Source organism: Haliaeetus albicilla, chromosome 1 (genome assembly GCF_947461875.1).
Source record: "Haliaeetus albicilla chromosome 1, bHalAlb1.1, whole genome shotgun sequence".
NCBI classification, from domain to species: Eukaryota; Metazoa; Chordata; class Aves; order Accipitriformes; family Accipitridae; genus Haliaeetus; species Haliaeetus albicilla.
Window position 1 is genome coordinate 40,600,763 of NC_091483.1, and position 22,642 is coordinate 40,623,404.

The 22,642-nt window shown below is 41.8% G+C and overlaps 1 protein-coding gene across 7 annotated transcripts in view; it reads right to left on the minus strand.

Annotated features, from left to right (window-relative positions):
• MARCHF1 (membrane associated ring-CH-type finger 1) overlaps positions 1-22,279 on the minus strand; it is a 274,990-nt gene extending 252,711 nt beyond the window's left edge. For all 7 annotated transcript variants that reach the window (XM_069786356.1, XM_069786351.1, XM_069786371.1 and 4 more), the window contains exon 1: positions 22,148-22,279. The gene's annotated coding sequence lies outside the window, so the exon portion shown is untranslated. The remainder of the gene's footprint in view (positions 1-22,147) is intronic.
• Between the last annotated feature and the right edge of the window lie 363 nt (positions 22,280-22,642).

Genomic DNA, 22,642 nt, shown 5'->3' on the forward strand with positions numbered 1-22,642 from the left:
CCACCAGAAAGATAAACAATAGAATTATTTCTTCATTGGGCCAATAATAACAGCTCCAGATTTCAGTGTCCTTAATGACTTAACTTATATTTTATGTGAACATCAAGTCACACAAAATAACCTTTCAAAAAAGATTCTTCTGGCTGAAATATAATGAACCTTTGGAATCTATAATAAAGGACAAAGAAAACCACTTCACGTGATAGATTTTGAGAGTGAGAGTAAGCAAATGCCAACGAACAAAATCACACTGTAGATAATCCTTTCTTAATTTCCTCAGATACAGTTCAACACTTACAGAATACAATTATACATATTCTCACACTTTGTATAAGGAATGCAATCACAGCTGTAAGAGCACACATATAACTGCTTTCTTGCATCGTGCATAAAAAAAAAAGAAACCTGTAGCATCTGAAGACTCCCATTTTTATTCTCTGTTCCTGACAGAAGTTTTTAGCCACTGATGAGATATTATGTAAATGCAGGACAACAGGGTATAAAATGAGGAAAATCATCTATGGATATTCCCTATCTCTATTGCTACAAACAAAATTTCCTTAGACCATCTGTTCCTCTTTAGGTATAAAGGCTTCTAAAACAGATTAGGCTATTAAACAGTCATCCTGCAGAAAAGTTTCCTGTTGCTAAGAAACAGGAAGGAAAATAATATATCCAGGGTCAGCTGTTACTGAATTAATTCAGGATGATAAAATTTTTGACCCAATTTGACATATTTCATAAGGAATCATACACACTGTTTGTTAGGCTGGACTGTTTCCATAAGCCATATTCTGCTTAGAAGTTTTATATTTGCATGGAGACTATGAATAAAAGTAAAACCGTGTTCAGTGAACGGTGACAGAAATGTCGCTCTGGTTAGGCAAATCGACAGGGAGTTACAGTACTTTGAGAAATCTTTGAGGAGGTAAAAAATTCACTGCATTTTGCATGACCTTTCATTTCTGGCAGCTTTTTCATTAGACAGATTTCAGTTTTAGGTTTAAGTCAAAGGTCAATGCCTCTAACACATCACTTCTCTCAACAGGCAAGTTAAAGACAACTGTTTCACCTGAGGCACCTCTTCTGCAAGCATGAAATAAGGCATTAATTTCTTGCTACTCCCAGCACATTGATTAAGCTGCACTGCCTCTCAACTATTAAGAAATCCAAACCATCCATATACAAAATAAAATCCAAATAAAGTATTAATACAGTGAAATTACCACACTGTCTTCCAGATGTATAACTTCAGAAAGAACACATAATACAGAACAAGCCACAGGTTTGCTACATAAAAGTTTAGGAAAATATGTCATAAAAAAAATTAAGTATATCTGCAACCCAGTATCGTTATCCATGAAGTTTAATGAATTACTTTTTTTTTTTTCCAGAAAGCCAAAACAAAACAAAAGCTCAGAATTACTTTAAAGGCTTTGAATGAAAATTAGAGAAAAAGATAAGGAACGCTTTGGGGTTTTGCTTTGAAGGTGTTCCTCAATTTAACAACACACATTCTTTCCCAGCCAAGCTGTAGGGACACATGGAAGCAATCAGGTACTTCGCTATTTCTCCTTCTACTCTTCCTACAGTTCTGCATAGTTCTTTTAAAGAAGTGCATCCAAGAATTTCCCCCTTTCACTCTGGGGAGTTAATTACACTACATACAAGGCTGTGAAAAACACACAGGTTCCAGGCACAAAAAAGCACCATGTTATAGTCTACTAAACATTAAACAAGCATACAAAACAAAAAACACGTAAATGGCAAACTGCTTTACATACTATAAATAACCTAAACAAAAACTGCTGGACAGTAAGTCTATTTGTCTCTTACACAGTCCGACTTGTTTGTTGTGTAAGTCTGAACTTATACCGAACGTACTTGAACATGCATTATGTAAATACAAACGTTTATCTCAATGCTTACATTTTTCAGTCTGAAAAGACAGTTCACAAAAATATAGTATGTGCCATACAGCTACTCTTCTGGCTTGCAAAATGCCTCTTGCTCACCAGGCTTGCTCCTGACATAACTGTCTGAACTCTGTAAAATAGTTTCTTCTTGCTGCCCCCTATTTGTTCTCTACTCTTCCTGCTTATTATCTAGTCCAAAGGTAACATCAGTGATAACACACCTCTTGACTAAAGAGGGAACCTGACAGTGATAATGCCACATTTTGGTGCTGAAATGGCCAAGGAGGACAAAGGTCAAACAGCCTCCTGCACTCCGAAGGTTTCTTAATCACATCAAAGGATGCTGGTACCTTTAGGGATCTTGTCTACCCATTCAAAAATACCTGTATTAAAAATAATAAAATATAATGTACTAGAAATATATTACATTTATACATTGATATCATTGACAATTTTTAAAATTAATTTTTATTTAATATTACTGTTGATGTTGATATATTACAATAAAAAAGAAAACTGTCTGTATTAAAAATAAATTGTCTCATTAACACAAGATACTCAGTAACAGACACTGTCCAGTCTTCTTCCTTCCGCTCTGACCTGTTCTTCATTTATGGTTTAAATTTTAGTAGTCTGTTGTCACACAGGACTTTTCTAAACCATAAATTGTTTTAGCCCATTTCTTCCTTTGACACCTCCTAACCCTACCAACAGTTCTCATGTCAGTAGGGAAACTGAAGGGTGTTCCCATCTACGACGGGACAGTGGTTTAATTTCAGCATGAAACGAGTAGGCATTAGATAGCACAGGGAAAGTTACTGAAGCAAATTTCTACATCAGATCACATTGAAAGGGGAAGCTATTCATTTGCAAATTCATTTGCAAATATCCCACTCATCCCTCCAAAGATTTCATTCACTCACAATCTCACACTCACCTACACACAAGCGACATGTCTACCCAAGTGGTTTGGCCAGGATCACCTGTATGTGACAAAGAGGACAAGAGGCACCAACTGTCAAGTCCTCACCATGTTTCTGGGTTTCTTCTCGACTGGCAACAACAAACTAGTTTTTGGACAGATCTTCATAGCCTTTAGGAGCCAGCAGCCATTGTGGGGTGGTCCTCCACACCAGAACCCTACTTACCTCAGCCTTCATAAATCTTAGGCCAGGTTGTTTCCTACTCTGCTTTTCTTCATTTGGAATAGATATATAGACTATAGTCCGTTTTTTTGTTGGGCAAGCAGGAAAAGAAATGGTACACTTGACAAGCTTCCCCTGACAAGTCATCTGCTCTTTCAGAGGGCAGGCATTCTGGTCTTGACATAAACACATTTCTCAATATTACCACTGGGAATAGTGTCCTGGGAGCTGCATCCTTGAAGAGTTGTTCTTCATTATTGATACAGGCCTTTCTTTTAACCCTTGTGCTGTTGCTTCTGATGGTTAAACACACTTTTCCATTCCTACATCATTCATACCAACCCTAACATTTCTATTACAGATCTCCATAAAGGGTTTAGCAAAGGTAAGCCAAACCATCACAAACAGCACAAACTGTGGTTCCTGGAAATCTCACCAAAGCAGCCAAAAGCTGATGACCATCAAAAACTAATCTCTCAACCCATGCACCTAGTCCTAACGAACTGAGGTGCCTGATGGTCCTTGTAGGAACTTATGTTGCTATGTTCTATGGTAATTAGAGAGTCTGGTTTCTAGCTCTGACTATCTGGTCCCTTCCCCAAGAACTGAAATCAGTTTTAAAAATTAAGTGTGGGTTAATTCAACTGGCAATGGGGATTGTCATATTTTGCATAAATCGTAAAATGCAGTATCCAATGGAAATTGGCAAAAGGACTTAAAAATCCCATGAAGCACTTTTCTTTTTACTAAAAAGCATTAACTATGTCACAATAAATATTATTTGAAGACACATTTCAGAATTGTTGAAAATATAAATGTAGCACAATGAAGCCTACCCAACATATTTTTGCTTAACAAAGAATGAAACTTTACAGCCAAACTTGCTAAAAACATGGTGTTGCCAACTGAAATGTGTAAAGACAGAAGCAAGGCCTACTGTAGATACAATTACACGTGCTCATCCCCACTCTCCATGACCCATTGCCTGGGCCCTTCCTGCCTATACAGCTTCCACACCACCGCACACTCAGCTGTATTCCTACTGTGGTGACCTATGTTCATAACTTGAAACACTGATCTAGAGCGAACCTCAAGGACTGAGAGCTGGAGATCACCTGGGTTTATTTTAATTCTGTTTTCTTGATGTCCATCTGTAAATACAGCTCTCCATCATCCCATAAACCTTAGGTTTTAATCGCATTATGACAATGTACCATATAGGAATATTTCCAAGGGGTAATTAAATACCAACGCACAGTACCTTTATGGATAACAGCTGACATTTTTCCTCATAAAGAATACTTTTACTTCCTGCCTTTACAGCATTTTTCTCCTCTGTCTTGATTTGGGCCATGAATCAGAGAGTGCACTATGTGCTCAGGACTTTCTACAATACCGATACGTAGGTAGGTAACCCTTTTCCCTAAAGCAAAGGTTTTCAGCATATGATCAACAACTGTTTGGCAACTACACATACCTCCAACAGCTAACAAGACCCATGTTTAATGCTCTCCACTAACTGAAAACTCAAGTTCTCAACAAATACAATTAATTAATATGTACTACTATACAGTACATAAACTAACAAAATTAGGAAAGACGGCTTAGACTGAAGGAAGAAATGCCTTCTGAGCCAAAATAACTTGAGGAAGGTAAAATACAGAATCAAGGCAGAAGTAGGTAAGTCATGCTGAACATCACATTGATTCTCAAATCCTCCAGTAAGTAAACACTGATGTCCAGAAAGGTGATTAGATCAGCAGCTCCAGTCAGGCTTTCCAAAAAAAGCTCTAAATTAACCGTTTGTTATTGCTTTCTTTACAAGGTATGGTGTCAACCAATTTCCAACCTAGATATAAAACTATTCAGGGCATTCTTTTTACAGAAAATTCCTTAATTGGATGCCAGCAATGTTTCCTAGCAGAAACACTCACAATTGTCAAATGTTTCTCTAGCTGAAAAGGCCTCTATTTTTTATGTCAGAGTACTTGCAGTACCTGCCAGTTCAGCACTCCTTATAACATTTGTTACAGGACAAAACATGAAGCCTAAGCTCAAAATGCTGACTGAAAACCAGAGAAAATGGTTTGATTTCTAACATTTTGAATACTATGCCAAAAATAAGCAGCGAGTTAGTTCAACTTGAACATTGTCAAAACCAGATCTTGCTTGACACTGTAGTAATGAGAGCTGTGGCAAAATATTCACTTTTTCAGCATCATGAAGTTCAAGATAGTAAATATTCAAATCATGTCCTGCAAGATGTGTAGTGCTTGCGCCTGCTTACGCCAGCCTCAAAGCTGAGTAAGACTTGGTGTGTCTGTCTGGTGAGGATGCCACAATTGTCTACCAAGAGAAACAGTAGCCACTTACAGCACTGACCAAGGTTTGTACACTCCTTTCCCTGGTGGTTACTACTTTCATATAGTTACTGCTACATGTGGTACTAACATAGTAGCTGTATGATAGTAAGGGTAACTATCATCATATTGAAAAAGTGGAAAGCATGTTCTTTGTTGCTTCAGCATATAAAAAATTGATCTAGTAAGAGGATACTGTACATTTCTTACCTATGAAAAAGATCAACCCTCTAAGGTCCACTTGAGAAGAACAATTCCTTTCATTTTGCAGGAAACATTTTATTTTTTCATGTTCACAACAGAAATGGCTAGTAGGAGTTAGGATAAGAATTTTGTTTGTAATCCCACATCTACTGCTTAATGGTTAATTTGTCAAGAGTGTATATCTGGACATTTAATTCTTTGGGCTCTTTCCAACCCACATGGCTATTCAGATTTTGAAGCTCCTCTACAGTCTTCTCCTCATTGCCTGTCTGAGCAGGTGAACCAACAAAGAAACAGGCATGTGTTGCATGAAAGCTGCTGAAACAGCACTAGCTTGTAACTCCATGATCTCATCTCATTCTAGACACAAGCATAGAGGATAGGCCATGCCACTGTCACAGACTGAACAAACTTGAAAACAATTTTAAATGCAAAAATGGAAGCGTAGTAACTGTGTCTGACAAGAAACCCTCACCCCTGCAAGACAAAATGTTGCATTTTACCGCTATCTGATGTTGTACTTGAAAGATGTATCTATTTCATTCAGATAAAGTCCTTGCTGGAACAGATATAGTCAAAATTATTTTGATATGCCTGTCTACTCCTAGATTTCTACAGTTGGAAGGAAGATCCCAGCAGTTAAGCCAGTGATATTTCTGATCATGACAATGGCTGAGGTTTACTTCAGTTTAGCACATGCCTCTCTGGTAGACAAAAGACATCAATGTGGACCAGTACACACAAACTGCTCCAGGACTAGCACTAGCTATATTTTTGCTAATCAGGCTTGTGAAAGAGAGCCAGGAAGTTGGATAACAGTCACAGTAACACAGCATTATGTTGCTTCTGGACTGAAGGCAGAGCACAGACAGCTCTGAATATGGGGAGAAAAAAAATTGTGTTAAACTAGCAAATTATTAGAATAAGGTGGAGATGCCAAAGATTTGACCTTGAGTCTCTTATATTAAGAGAGAGTGTTCTTGGATGCTACTCTATGCTGCTTCTCTTCACCACTTCCTCTTTCTTCTCTTCCTTCTCCTCCCAACCCCCATCCTTCTTTTTCCTTTGGAAGCCTTATGATTTCTCAAGAGGGTTTTTGTCTGGTTTGTTGGTTTTTTTTAAAGGCTAAAAAGAATTAATGGGATGAGAACACAGTTCTCTGGGAGCTCTACCCAGGATGCTTCCTTGGGCACGAATAACTACATTGCTCTATTTCAGTTGCTGAGCAGGTGGTCTGTTAAATCTTAAAAGTTATGTCTGTTAGTTAAGTTTTCATTGTAAATATTTCATCAAGCTTCCCAGCTTATAATAAGCATTGCTTAGCACTATTTTATGCAACACAGGCTACAGAAATTACTCTACCAAGGGGGGGGGGGGGGGGGGGAGGAAGATGAATGAGAATTGGATAATCACAATTCATTTTATTTTTTTTAATATCAAAGGGAAAAAAGATTTTGAATTCTAAGAATTCCCCCTGTTTGGGGAAGATATATCTTGTTTCATCTCATTATCTTATAGCCTAGGCAAATAAGCACACATTATCTTTGTTTTCTTTCTTATAATCTTATTCAATTATTTTTAAAAATCTTTTCTCAAAAAACTACTTTATAAATGGTGTAAGAAAGCATAGGACATGTTCTTCCACAACACCTTACTAAAAATGAATTTATTTCTATAACAGATTTTGTTGTCACAAAACGTTATTAATCTGTGTTCCAAAACAATAAAGAAAAAAGGTCTTAACCATGAGCAGCTTTTAGCTGTTTAGATGTTAATAGTCACTCCATTTGTATTTCTATAAAGTTGAGGGATCCAGTCAGGTTGACTATTGCTCTCCCAGTCAATTAAACACTACCAGAAGTTGCCTAGTTTCTCTGTCAATTTTGCAAGCCATCATGTGTTTTACTTCCTGGCATTTCCCCCCTTTGCAAGTGATTTAAATCATCCTAAGATGTAAATGACACACAGGATATTAATTGTACTTTAAATGGGATTTTTATTACTATTTTTTTCCTTTTTGTTTATAACATTGAGAAAGGAAACCTCTCAGAGAATTTTGATTATCATATTCTCAGATATCTGCTATATTATTTGTTTTTTGGTGAAATAAAGAAACTCTCCTATTATTAGCCCAAAAAGCAAAATTGCCTGTCGCAATTCTTACTAGTTTGTCAGCATACAAGAGTGTAATTTATTGGCCTTGCCATAATAAAGTTTTCTAGACTTCAGCACAATTATTGTAGAGATGGTGAGGAATAAAGTTGTAATTTAGAGATCTAAAAATAGGCTTCAATTCTTATTCAAATAAAAGCAAAATGGAAAAGAAAGATATTTGGAGGAAAAGAATATAGACTATTCTGTTGTCTAGTTCAAGTAAAGCATCTGCATTCTCCCTGTACATTTTTAATAAATGCAGCAAGACCTGTGATGATTGCACAAGGAATTACAGACAACATAATGTTTGAAGCACCATTAAGGAGCTGCATAGCCAATACAGTATTAAAGCATGGAGAACCTTCCAGCTCTATAACAACTACTTCAAGGGAATAAAAGTGAAACTTGTACAGCTGCAAAGGTCCTACAGAGACCACAGTACTACAGAGTAAAGCAGAAAGAGAACCAGAGTAAGCTTCACACTACTTCCTATTAATATGCAAGTAGGTAGGTAGGTGTGAGGCTAAATTATTAAAAGCCAGAGCAGAATTCTCTTTTACCTATCTGCTAAACCAAAAAGCATCCATTATAATGTAATGTCATTTCCCGAATAATACTGAAGGTTACTAAATATATAGACATGATACCTGTGTGAGAAAGATCTCCAAATGCTAACAGGTAAAGCCAGCACAGTCTCTACAGCAAAAAAGCACTAAAATTCCTTCAACTTCAGAGGCAATCATCCAATTCTTCTGCAGATTAGATCCTGACTTTCAGATCAGGCATCCAGAAAAGGAAAGAAATACACAGTGAAAATACATATCGGCAAATACTCTGACCAGCAGCAAGCAGGACCTATGTGGGCAGAAAAGGATATAAGCCGTATCTCCAGAGTAACATTTAGCTGCCCAACTACAAAAAAAACCACTTCTCCCCTAGTAATCCCTGCCTCATTCACTATGCACAATAAAATGAGGCTAGAGCTCTACAGAGAAAAATGTCATACAGCTTTGATTTATCCCCAAAACAACAGAATTTTGAGCAACAGTTCCATGTAGAGGGGGGAGAAAGCATGGAAAAAGGTATTACATGCAGTTGTAATACATAGTTGCATACACCCAAGAAACCTGCAGAGCAACGGGGGTCTGCCGTAATAGCCAAAGCAGGTGTTATGGCGCAGGGGGGGGGTTGGTAGCAGGGAAGGGGCCGCGGGGGTGGCTCCTGTGAGAAGTTGCTAGAAGCTTCCCTGGCTCCAAGTCAGACCTGCCTCTGCCCAGGCCAAGCCCATCAGTGACGGTGGTAGCGCCTCTGGGAGAACAGATTTAGGAAGGGGAACCTGCAGTGAGTAGGGGGATTGGAATGTGAGAGGAACCCCTCTGTGGATACCAAGGTCAGTGAGGAAGGAGGGGGAGGAGGGGCTGCCCCTGCAGCCCCTGGTGAGACGGCAGGCTGTGTCCCCTCAGCCCATGGAGGGGAGCAGGGGAGCAGATGCCCACCTGCAGCCCGGGGAGAGAGGAGCCCACGCCGGAGCAGGGGGATGCCCTCGAGATGGCTGGGACTCCATGGGAAGGCCCACGCTGCAGCAGTCTGTGACTGGATAGGCCCACGCTGCAGCAGCTGGTGACTGGATAGGCCCACGGAAAGGACCCACGCCAGGGAAGTTTGTGAGGAACGGCAGCCCGCGGAAAGGACTCACGTTGGAGAAGTTGGTGAAGGACTGTCTCCGGTGGGAGGGACCCCACGGTGGAGCAGGGGACGAGTGAGGAGTCCTGTCCCCAAGGAGGAAGGAGCGGCAGAGACCCGGTGTGGGGAGCTGACCCCAACCCCCATCCCCTGTTGCCCTGCGCTGCCAGGGGGAGGAGGGAGAGAGAACCGGGAGCGGGGTTGAGGCAGGAAGGAGGGAGGGGTGGGGGGAAGGTGTTCTGAGGTTTGGGTTTACTTCCTAGTATCCTTGGTTTGATTTGATTGGTAGTAAATTAAATTGATTTTGTTTCTTCTCCAAGTTGAGCCTGTCTTTTGCCTGTGACCACGAGTGATCCCTCCCAGTCCTTACCTCGACCCACAAGCCTGCCTTTACATTTTCTCCTCATCCCACCATGGCTGGGGGAGGCGGGGGGGAGGAGTGAGCAAGCGGCTGCGTGGTGCTTCATTAGCGGCTGGGCTGAAACCACGTCAGTAGGTAACAGTACCAGGGCGTTACCACCTGTGTGATCAAGAACTCCAATTAATGGGACATTTTGCCTACACTTTCCCCAGACTAGCCCCTCGGCTTGTACTCCTGACTTCAGTTGGGCACACCTGCCTGCCAGTCCTCCTTCACCCTCTCAAACCACACAGACAGTGTTGAGCTGATGTTGTTCTTAACTAGCTCCTTCTCATCCCCTGTCTTTAATATCCTCATCTTAATCAGGCCCTGCCAGATCAATTCTTATTTTATTTTTAGCACATCACCTTTCTAGCCTAGACTCTGAATATCACTTCCCCTTCCTACAGTTTCACTCATCAGGTTTCAAGCACTCATCTCTCCACATTTGTTCTCTTCTCTACTGTTTTCTCCTCCTAGTTTTGCTTTTGGAGGACTCCTCCTTCTAAGCAGCTTTCTCTTCCAGAGCTCCTGGGCAGCAGGCAGCATGTGTCAGTAGGTCTGCTCACACCCTCATCTCCCACAACCCAAATGACTCACATTTGTGATTTCAGAGGAATCCTGCTTTGGCCTAGCCATTAAATTTTAGAGAGGTTTTAGCCAAGAAGTCTAAGTCTTCCCAGCACAAGAACAGGTGTTTTCAAGGTCTGCTATTTTCCACAGGCAAATAAATCTTCTGAAGAAGGGGAGAAACACATTCCTTGCACAAGAATCAATTCATTTTGTTTCAAGGCCCCTGTCCTGAAGCATCAGTGTGTGTAAGTTTCCAACAGCGTTTGACAGTTATCTTTTTCCCCCAGCTCAGCTCTCTAGCCTTGCCAAAACCTTCAAAAATTTCTGCTTGAAAGACTGGCAGACATCACACAGGGAGTTTAAAGACCAGCAAAGGCATAAGTAACAATGACCAGTGTCATATATCAAGGAAGCCCAATTTTACATAGACGATTAGGGTAAAAGAAGAGTATTCATCATTTATCACATCACATTTTTCAACTATCATTTCAACTATCTATTTCAGAACTTTTACCCAAGAAAACTCCTTTCTAGTTTTTTATAGCAATTTTGAATTTCCACATTGCCTTTCTATGGAAAGTTCTGTTATCTCCAAATTGTTTTCACTTTTTTTGTGGTTGCTTCTGTTTGAAAAACCTATCTTCATACCATCATGGAGAGAAAGAGCTGCATCTGCTGTCAAATACACTTTCACGATATTAATGCATTCACTTTATGTGAATTTTATTTTAAGAAAATACTACAGAAAAGAGTTCCCTTGCTGCATGAATTTAGTTCCTTGCTCTGGCAGGCATCTCATCATCTTTATGAAAGCTTCTTCATAAATTTCTGAGACTCTACTTTAACGCAGTAAGATATGGTTTGATATAAAATACCTTCAATTGGGAGCTATTCTATTGATTAGAAACCCTCTTCTAATTTCTAGAGTAAATTTATACACAGTCAATATGGTCATTTGCTCTCGTATCAGCACTGTCTTGTTCCAAGTAATTCTTTCCTTGTGATTATCCTCACACATTTATAGAGTGCTCATATACCCTCTCACATTTCATCTTACCAAAGAAGTCAAGCTCCCAACTACGACATGATACACGTCAAAAAAGGTTGACAGTTATGTTTTTTCTTAAAATCAAGATTGATCTTATTTACAGTTTAGCCATGCAAACAGCTACATAGGTATAGCTGAGGCAAAGGGGCCTTTGATTTGTCACGCTTCTTTAGTACCAGTCTCTTTCGTAAATTCCTAATACCTTTTTCTAATTTTCTTTTACCGTTATGCACAGAACTATCCTTTCTTCCAAAAGCAGTTTAAGAACTTGAATAACACTGACGTCAAAACCATAATCCTGCAGTTGCCTGGATTAATTTTTCCCCCTTTCTTAAAAAAACATACACTGCCCTGTTAATGCCTAATTAGCTAGTCGCTCCACTTTCCAGCAGATCTGCACTCAGATACCACCTTAATTTTCATTTTCATACTTCTATGCCTTTCCCTGTAGGTGACTGGAATCACTTGGGTGTAAAACGTGGCACACAATCAAGTCTTTAGATGAACCTAGACTTTTAGTATTTCCCCATCCCCACTCTTACAAAGATATCTGATGAACTTTGCGCTACTTACTGCAATACCCTTTGCAGGGTCTAACTCAGCTCGACAGTTTCTCTGTGCAGGCTCCTGTCTCCAGTCCTAAGGCACTGAAAAATCTAGCTGCAATGATGAACACAATCATTCTTTCATGAGTCCAAGCGTATCTTAGGGACAGCTTTGCAGAACATGCATATGTTTAACTGTGGTTTAAAAAGAAGTAATTGTAATCATTACAGCCTTTAGAAGTAGTCTAAGTTCTTAAAGACACATAAAGAAATGTTGGTGGCAATTCTGGAAAAAAAAAATTTAATTCCATCCCATTAGCTACAACATTGCCACAGGCAATCACAAGCACTCACTCAGTTTTTGTTTTGTAACTATCATTATCACCTGGATTCCTCATAGATGTTTTAAGTAGTGTTGTAACCTGTACTGTAGCTTATTGCTACTGACTAGACCTCTAACTGAAGAATAATCCACTTTAAGTTTTAAAATAAAAATCTAATTTGACTAGACTTGACAGGTCATACAATAAATTTTGTATTCCACCAGCATAAAGCCAAACAAGAAGGCAGCAAGCATGTGCTCTAAAACAATTAAATTTTTTTCATTCCTACATATTTAACAAAATATTTTCATCACCAGTTTACTCTTTAAAATTCCCATAGAAAATGAAAATGGTTGTTTACGGTTAGATTATGCAATAAAAGCTCATCTGCACCCCAACAACGGAACACAGAGAGACAGTGGCAGGTGGGGAAACGCAAATAATACCCTGCCCAGCTCCTCCCAGGCCCATCACAGGAGCAATCTGCCCATTAGAGGCCCAACTCTACAAGCCCAGAGGACCACAGGGATGCAGAATGGCAGACAGGAACACAAATTAGGGACTTGGAGGAAGGGAGGCCCCATCCAGACCCCTCCCAGGGCTGTCCCAGGAGAGCCTCAGCCCCGGTGTCCAAGTGTGAAACCCATCACGATGAGTCAATATGAGAGCACCTCTTGGATAGAGGAGGGGTCACTACACCCAGGGGTGTAGGAGACATTACAGTATGCAGGGGAAGGGCATTTGGGGATTGCACAGGACTTACTATGGGATGTTTACAGGAGGAACCAAAGGCAGGGACAGGGACGGATTTACACGATTTGGCCAGGAACAAGCGTGAGAAAACAGAGGAGTAAGTGGATAAAAAGGGCCAGTTGCATGCAGATAGTTTGCTGGTTCGTTCACTTGTCTGCCCATGTCCTGCACCTGATCAGTGCAGTCTGTCCTATCTGCTTACTAAATCCTCTCTAACTCTTTTCTGGGTGAGGGGCTCCATTCATTATGCATGTGTGCACAGGGTCCAAGTGCAGCAACTGGGGCGGGACTGCCAGCCACCGGAGAGACTGGCGCAAGTGGCCTTAAGTGCCAGCCTGGGGTGGGTCGTGCACCAGCTGGAGCGGGTGCCGGCATGCACTCGTGTGTGTGCGTGTGTACTGGGAACCAATGTTCAGCCTTGCTGCTGGTTGGACCCGGGGCATGGAGTGTGGCAGCCTTACCCCTCTCAGGCTGCTGGATCTGGCCTGATATTTTCCCCTAGCCTAAGGGAAGAAAAGGCTTTTGAAAACTTAAGCACAGCACATGCTTAAAACAAGATTTTCTTTTCCCATTCCACATACAGTGATCATCATCTTTCATTCTGTATCTCAATTCTGTCCCTTTTCCACTATTTTTCCACTCAGATCATTTCACCCACTTCATATCAATCTTCTCTTATCATATTTATTTCCTCCCCTCCTTTTCACTTCCACCCTACCCCTACCTCAGATTTTACAGGTTTGTTTTCTTTCAGTTTGCTTAGGCCTTTCTCCATTTTCTGTAATCTTACCTTCATCTTCCTCTCCATGAAATTCTTTTTATCGTTTCCTCTTTAAATTCCTCAACCACCCTTTCAGTAGGGATAAAAACTGCCCCTTACACATTCTGTCACTTCTCTTCAGCTTTCTTCCCGCTTGCCAAAATGTGTTCTTTGTAACGCCACCTTTCACTCTCTTCCAAAGCAAAACACATGCAATTGAGGCACTCTTCTTCTTACTTTAATAAAACATGGCTATTTTCAAACACTTACTGACTGAACAGGGTTTGTATTAAATTTTTTTCACAGGAGGACAGAATATAATCAGCAGACTATTACTACAAATGCAGTTCAAAAGACTCAAAAATTCAGAAACGGTTTCTTACAAAGTACGAGAGACTGCTCATGTAACAAACCCACCAAGAAAACACTCGAGGTTTAGTTATTTCTTTTCCCCTCCTCCCCTGTGTGTAGCTGCAGAAAAGAGACCATTTTCACATACTCCTCGAGAGAATTTGATTTCTCAGGTTTTGCTCTACCTTAAGTCACCCACTTTACCAACTTCAGCATATCCACATACAATTGCAATGTTGAATTCAGTTCTTCAATCTAGCAAGAGTTTATCAAAGAGCTTTTACCTTTTTGAAGCATTTTGACTCAAATGGACAGTCAATCCCTTTCTCTCAGCTCCACAGAATACCGCATCCCACCAGCTGTGAAGACCAGCATTTGAGAGGCATGTGGAAGTGGAATTAGTTTGGGTTTTTTGCAGGTATGCTATCTTCCATCCAATACCTCATATGGTCTGTTAGGACTTCCACTAACCTAAGGCACTGATTCTACTGTTTGCTTTAAAAAAAGGTGCTGTACAAACAAGGAAGATGCATCTTAAACATAACCCTACAGGATTAAAAACATTTATCAGCTTTATAGAAAATCGTCTGTCTTCACAAAAACTCATATCCATCAGCTGACTCTTTAACGACCGTTTACCCACATGTAGGGCTAGCACAGAGATGACCAATTTGATACTGTTATTACATAAAGAAATCTTCTACACCGCACTGAAATTATTACTACTGCCCAGAAAGACAACTTGGTCACATTAGCCAACCTGTTTGGCTGCACTTGGCAGGAGGGCTTTAAGCAGAAGAGATCACACCACTGTGAGGAGACAGCAGACATCTTTTGAAGGGGGTTGGCACTCAGGAGCCACGCTTTAGGTTTCTCTCCAAAGAAGCAACACAGACCCTCTAAGCCTGAAGCAGCAATGTGGTAAAGCAGTATATTGTCCACCACAGGCCAGGATGGGAATGTGCCTGCATTCATAGATTGCCTGGCAAGGACTGGTCACACAGCCTGATGCCAGTTTCAAACATTGGAAACATTGAAGCACAAGGTCTTTTCCTGGGAACCATAATCATCCCTTTCTTAGGAGGACCCAAGATCAGGAAAGCATGATTAGATTTAGTCCTGTTCCACGCTATTTTGTACTAGCACACGGGACTTTCACTCCACAGTCTACTTCTGAACAAGGGTTTTCCCTTACACCAGCTGATGGCATCAAGGTCCTTGAACAGCAGAGCAACAGCAAGCTCACTGCAACTGCCTCTGCACCCAGCCAGTCCTGATAACCAGAGAGCTGGAGTTTGCCTCACGTTCTTCTGCTACGCAAATGAGTTCCAGCTGATGATTTCCAGCAATACACCAGGATTAATGCTGCAGTCCACATTATTCTCCCAGCCCCCTTTCATCACATTTATCAAGTCCTACAATGTCTTAAACTGGGCTTGGGCTTTCCCTTAAAACTCTGACCACGTAACACATCTGCACCCTTGTCCTGTCAGAAGACAGCTCCAAAAGTTCACTTTTCCATTGGCTACAAATCTTATCTTAGTCCTATTTTATTACTACTTGATCTCATGCCAAAATTTTGTCCCTTGGTTTACGTATTTGTCTAGCTTGGCTCACGTTACATCAATTTTACATCTGAATCAATGTATTAATAATTTTTCTCCTCATTGAACCTTTCTTCCGTGCTAAAGAAGTCCCTTTCTTCCATAACACCATTGGTATTTCAAAACTTCCACTGGAAAAGACTTCAGAGAAGTCCTTGGGGGGAGGGGGGACACACCCTATCTCCCATGAGACCTGCAGTCATCAAGCCATCATAACATGAACTACACTACATGGAGGTCAAGGAAGCTGCTCCCATGACTGCAAAGATGGCCTGGCTTTCCCTCACTGTGTTTTCGCTTTTGGAATCTCTTCTCCTCTCCTTTAGAGAGCTGAAGGGCAGAAACTGGAAAACGAGGATTAGTACACTATTGGCCTCAAATACATTTTCATTCAATGACCCAGCATGACCAAAACAATTATGATGTGCACAGCAGCTGTCCCCTACATATCCTCACTGGGAGCCCTAACCATACAATGCCATGACGATTACGTTTCCACGAGTTCCTGCAGAACCATGGTGCCACCTCCCTTCCCCAGCTTGTTCCCTCTACAGCTGTGTAACGCAACATGAAGTAAAAAATATAACACAAGGGAGCAGTTAATTGTAGTACTTTTGTAGACATCAAAAAGGATAGAGAAACTGTTCCTCTGAGGAAAATGGGAAGCCTTACAGGAAATCACTCAGTGACCACCACCTTACTTAAAGAACTTATTTTGCAGTGGAGATAAACAGACAAGGAAGAGTGTTGTTCTGAATTGCAAATGAAACAGCTTCTGCTTTTTAGATTCTCAAACTGACCTGCTGAACAGATTAGAAGTACGTAACCTGTTCGGTGTTCTGAATTACTTTTTACTCCACATTTTCCACCATGTCCCACATCACCCAGTATTTTAACACAGTCAAATATTACTTACCCTTTTTTTGCAGAAATTGCATTTGACATCTAATTTTGTCTACCTAAAAGTCCATTTGAAGGTACAAATAGTCCAAATTTGGATTTCAGCTGCTGGTGGGCAATTGTAGAAACATTCCCAGTACATCCTACCCTCCTTGATCTGCCAGACTTAAGTTACATATTTTATTCTACTGAAGTCTGAGAGTTTGGACTACCATTTTCTCTCTACAAAGCACAATCACGTTGCTATAAATGAAACAAAGTCAACTTAATATCATGCAGTTTGGCTCTGCAAAAATGCACTCAATTCTGACTAGTACGAAAAATTGTTTCACATTTTATAAAAATACCAAGCTATTACTTGCCTTTAAAGGAATAAAAAGAATGGATTTAAATCTTTTAAAGGAATATGAAGAACGGATTTAAGTCTTATAAACCAAAACCTCCACAAGTTAAGAGAATGTTCAAGCTACCATTGATTGCATACAGCTAACCTACAGTAACACCACTTTCCTTTCCACACTATGCATTATATTATCAAAAACAGTTTACATAGCACAAAACTGCCTTTTTTTCTTTATCTTAAAACTTCCAGTAACAGCTGCACCTAACTCCATTTTCTTTGCTTTATTGTTTCTTATACGGGGTGGGTAGGTGCACATTCACAGAACATTTTTGCAGATTCAGAAAGAACCACTGCCTCTAACCACCTGCCCAGTGCTGCCTGTGCAGACAGACACACAGAGCATACCATACAGCCAGCTACCTCACTCCAAAGCACTAAAACATCAGCCAAGTCAGTACAGGGTAGCAGCTACTGAGCTCAGGTTTCACGTTGTGCTGTACTTCCCACCACCATCCCAGGGCAGGCATGCTCACACGTCATAGGGACAGACAGACATAGATGGGTCAGTTCTGGAAGACATTCTTGTGAATAAATCTGGCAACAGACAAGCAAAATGAATGGGACAAAATTCAGGCAGGAACATTGTAACTCTTCCTACACACAAGCTACCAGAAATGCTGTCGACGCCTTGAATGCCACACTCCTTGTGCAAAAACATTCATTTCGTAAGATTATAAAAGAGCTATAAATATAGTATCATCTTCACTGTAAAATCAGAAACCTTGTTTTTCCATAGTCACCTAGTCTGAAATTAACTTTACACCCTTCTGCAGCTCAGCACTGCCAAAACCTCGCACGATAAAGTTGAAGACCTATCCTGTACACCAATCCTACAACCCACAGGATAGCGCTGTGGCAGTACAATTGCCCAAAGCACCTTTAATGCCTTTGCATCCCAAAAACCATTCGGTAGAAGGAACTACATGAAGTTACAAGTAGCGTTGAAATACCCTAGAGAGCTGTGAAACAACATGCACTATTGCAATACTACCAAACTCATTATTATTTCCAAATCGTGTAACTCTAATAAGATTTACATTTCAGCGTATGCCTGATTGCCAATGAATTTGGAAAAAAAGGCAGTGAACCATCAAGATGGCTACACAAAACAAGGTAAAGTAATTTTACCATTTCATATTGCTTTGACTATATCATATAGTCTGCTTTTTCATATGTGTTTATTTCTCTTTCCTGAAGAATCTGATACACACTGCTGTAATACCACACACCTACCTGGAAGAAAATCCCCTTTTCAATTACCAAAGATTTGGAAAAATATTATCCAGCAGAAAAGATGTCCTTTTTTTGGCCTGTGATCACTCTGCTCACTTTAAAGGAGTGCACCTCATTAACCCCGATAATTAACAAGGTTATTCTCATCACATAAAAGGTTTAAGTTCCTCTATTAAATCGTTATTTGAATTTGCACTGCTATTAAGATGATGAGGCTATTCTGGATTTAATTTCACATAACAGGATGTTTCCCTTTAAAGATCCTAATTTTTTTCAAGTCAAGGTATATAATTCCATTGCCATGTACGCTACATCACAGTGAATCTACTAGATTAAGGAATGGATAATATACATACAGAAACCAAACAAAATTAAAGTTAAAAACCTAAAAGGGGTAAGGCAGCAATGCAAAAAGGCAGCAAAAATAGAAAACGGGCATCTGACAGCAGCATGGCCAAGGCAGCAGAACCCAGTGATAATTGGAAAATGAGAAAAGGACCAAAATCACAAGGAGATATAAACAGCTTCTGAAAAGACTAGCAGCAGATGTTATCAGCTTCTAGCTGGACCATTCCAGTAAGACTTCACAGGCTACAGAGAAACTTCCAATTCCCACGCTCTTCACACTGGAAGCGTAGTAGTGCATATTTGGGGAATTTTGTTCCTAGATCACATGTAAGGTTTCCCAGGACTGTCTAGCTAATAAAATCTTCTAAAAATCAAATAAATGCTTTAAATTTTGCATGTAGGTGATCCTAGTACGTGAGCTTGCTTCTTCCACAAGAGAAAAGTCAGTTGTCTAAAGCCAGACAGTTATTCTGAGGATATTAAAAACAGTTAACTGCAGCAGTCACATATAGAAATTCCACATCAAATATAAAAACCAAGATGACAATTTATCTCATTATCCATACTGACATCATATTAGTTGACGTGAGCTGTAGTTAACAAACATACGGAATCATCATAGTACAGAAGAATTAGTCACATTCACTTAGAGATTTAATTATATAGGTTTCATTGGCAGCATACCTGACATCAGAGCATTCAAGCACCTTGAATGTAAGCATCTGGAGACATCAAATTAACACCCAAGGCTTTGCAAAGAAGTTTCTCTTGCACAGAATTAAGTCACTATATAACAACAACAATAATAATAATTTTTAAAATCCTTTAAATGTTGGAACAGACAAGAGAAATTTCTGTCATGACATGAGGATTACCACAGCTCTGACTGGGCTGAACATTGAAATGAAGCAAGTTCACAGCATTAAGGTCAGCTGTCAGTCCCATATGGGAGACTTTCAAGCACTGCTCTTTTGACCCATCCATGCACCTTAAAAGGGTGTCAATCATTTAGCATTCATCTTCCAGAAAAGTTCATTTTTGTATTTTAAAGCACCCATTGCTAAATCTTGTCACAAGTGCTTAGCGGTGTGAGAAAAACATTAAACTGTTCCCATGAAGAGTGTCAAGAGTGCTGTGAAATATTCAGAATAGACCCACTATGCAAGTCTAATCAACACAACAACTCCCTTGGGAAATATCAATTTGCAAATCTCTCAAACACCTAAAAAGGGTAAGAAAGTTGTTAAAAATATAGCAGGGTACTCATGAATGAGCCATACACTGAATTTTCTGTTTAAAGCAAGTAAACATTCTTCAGCAGAATGAAGACAGAAGTATGCACATGAGATTAATAAAGGAGGTAATGGAGGGCAATATTTAATCATCGTGACAGCTTTATGTAAGTTTGGATGAGACTTTTGGTCAGGAAAATCAGACACTAACAGAGGTTTTAGTATTATTAGGAAGCATCATCACTGTGTCTCCAAACACACCCTTATGTGTGGTTTGAACATTGGGAAATGCACCTGAATGCTCACAGGTTATCCAGTGCTATCTTTATTGGGCAATACATTCCAGTTTTCCTTTTCAAATTGTGGTTGTCCAGTTGAAACCAATGCCCCATGAACAGCAAACCTGTAAGTTTTGTTGCCATTAATTAGTTTCCTTCCTCACTCTAACACAAGATGCACACAACACGCATCTTCTCACCCCCCACACCCAGCAGAGTCAGGGACAGAACCCCAAACAGAAGGGTTTGATTTTCAACATGAAGTTCAAAGAGCTTAAAATTACCTTTTTTTTTTTCCTTTTCTTTTTTAAACAAACATTGAAAATAACCAGAGTGGCTTGGCATTGCTTTAATCAGTTTAAACTTGAAGACAGGAACTCTAATTAAAATATGGAACTCTAGCTGTAAGAAACAGCTAATTAGTTCCCAACTTTTTAATGAAGTACTGTGGCAGCGTCCATATTAGCTGTTCAGTATTAAAAAGAACATGTTCTGCTGCAAGATAAGCTCATTCTCTCAGGCAGCACATCAGTTTGTATATTTACTTCAATCCATGCCAGTGTCACAGGGATTTAAGAAAACACACTGCAATAACTATCCGATTTGCAGATCTCCATACACAGCAAGATAACTGAACTTTGCAGCATTTCAAACACAGAAGGAGAAATACAAGGCGGTTCACTACCGTTGTAACCTACGTTACTGTTAGGCAATGAAGACAATTTAAATTGCACTAAAGTAAAAGGTTGCGTTTCCCTCCTTTCAATTCGTTCCTGACCGCAACTTGCAAATACAAGAAAGAAGAAGATGGGGGAAGAGCTGAGAGAAGGCATTTTAACGCTTGTGCTCCCCAGAAGTCTGGGCAAAATACACGGGATAGGGGAAAAGTGAGGAGAACTGCCCGATTAAGAGGAACCTTGGCTAGACAGTCACAGCAAGGCGTGCTGACAGCAGTGGAAACCTGGAAGCCTTCATTCACGTTTCCACTGCTTTTAGCGTCCCATTTTGTAAGGGCTGGTACTTCCATCCCCCTTCCCACACACAGAGCATCAACTGGGAAACATAAATAAATAAACAAACGCATGCCGAAAAACTGATTACAAACAAAGGGCAAGCTCGCCCACGTCCCCGGGGCAGGTTTTCCTAACCCGGGTCTCCTCCCGTTACCAAGTGGCTCCACGCCACGCTTACTCCGAAGACCCTTAACGTTAAGGCAGGACTTCTCCCGGCGCTGAGCAGGGCGCTGGGGAAGGGCTGCGGGCAGGGCAGGGGACGGGAGGGCAGAGCAGGGCAGGGGACGGGAGGGCAGAGCAAGGGCAGGGGACGGGAGGGCAGAGCAGGGCAGGGGACGGGAGGGCGCTGCCCGCGGCCGCCCCGGCTCCCCAGCGCGGCTGCTCCCTCCCGGGCTCCGTCTCCGACTTGGGGCAAGGGGGTGGAAGAGGAAGAAAGAGAAACTCCCTTGGGTTATGTCTCCCAGCAGCATACGGGCCGGAGGCTGAGGCAGCAGCGCAGCCGCGGCCGCTGCTCCCTACCGGCGACTGTCCCAGTGCCGGCCCGACCGAAGGATGAAAGTACCGGCGAGCCGACGGAAACCCTCGCCCTGTGCCTGCCCGCACCCGCCACCGGCCGAGAGGGAGGGAACAGCAGCAGGAACCCGCGCAGGTGCCCTGATGCGCTTCTCCCCCAAAAACCAAACCAACAACAACAACAACAAAAAAACAAACAAAAAAACCAAAAAAAAAACAACCCAAAAAACAAACGAACAACCCCCCCCCCCCCCAAAAAAAAAAAAAACAAAAAAAACCGGAAAAAAACCCAACCCTCCCTCCCCAAAAAAGGGCAGCACCCGGGACCCGGCAGGTGCCCCGCCGCCCGCCCCACCCCGCCGGGTCGGGTCAGGTCGGGCCGGGCCGTGGTGCCCCCCGCCCACTCACCAGCGGCGGGCCGAGGTGCCTCAGGGAGCCGGCTGCCGGGGCGGCGGGGCCGGCTGCCTGCCGGGCTGCGCCCTCCGCCCCATCCCGCCGCCCGAGCAGCCGCCAGCCCGGCGCGCCGCTCCCGCCCCCCCACGCCCCCGCTCGCCGCCCCGCCCCCATGATGTCATCCCGCGGAGCCGCCCCGCCCGCCGAGCCCGGGGCCGGGGCCGGGGCCGGGGCGCGGACTCCCGCGCTCCCCCCCGGGGGACGGCGGGCAGCGCTGCGTCGGGAGGGGTGGCTGCCCGCGGCGGCCGTTCGCATGGAAACACCGACGTGGGAAACTCGGGAACAGCGTTGTGGTCAGGGCGGTTCACGGCAGGGGATTCGCTCCCCCCGCGCCCTCACCCGGGTTCTGCTTTTCCCGTGAAATAGCCTTGGAAATCCCTTTGTTGGAAGTGTAGAAATGCTGCGTGGAATCCCTGGGCGAGGACAGGCAGGCTTCTTTCTCTTTGCGTG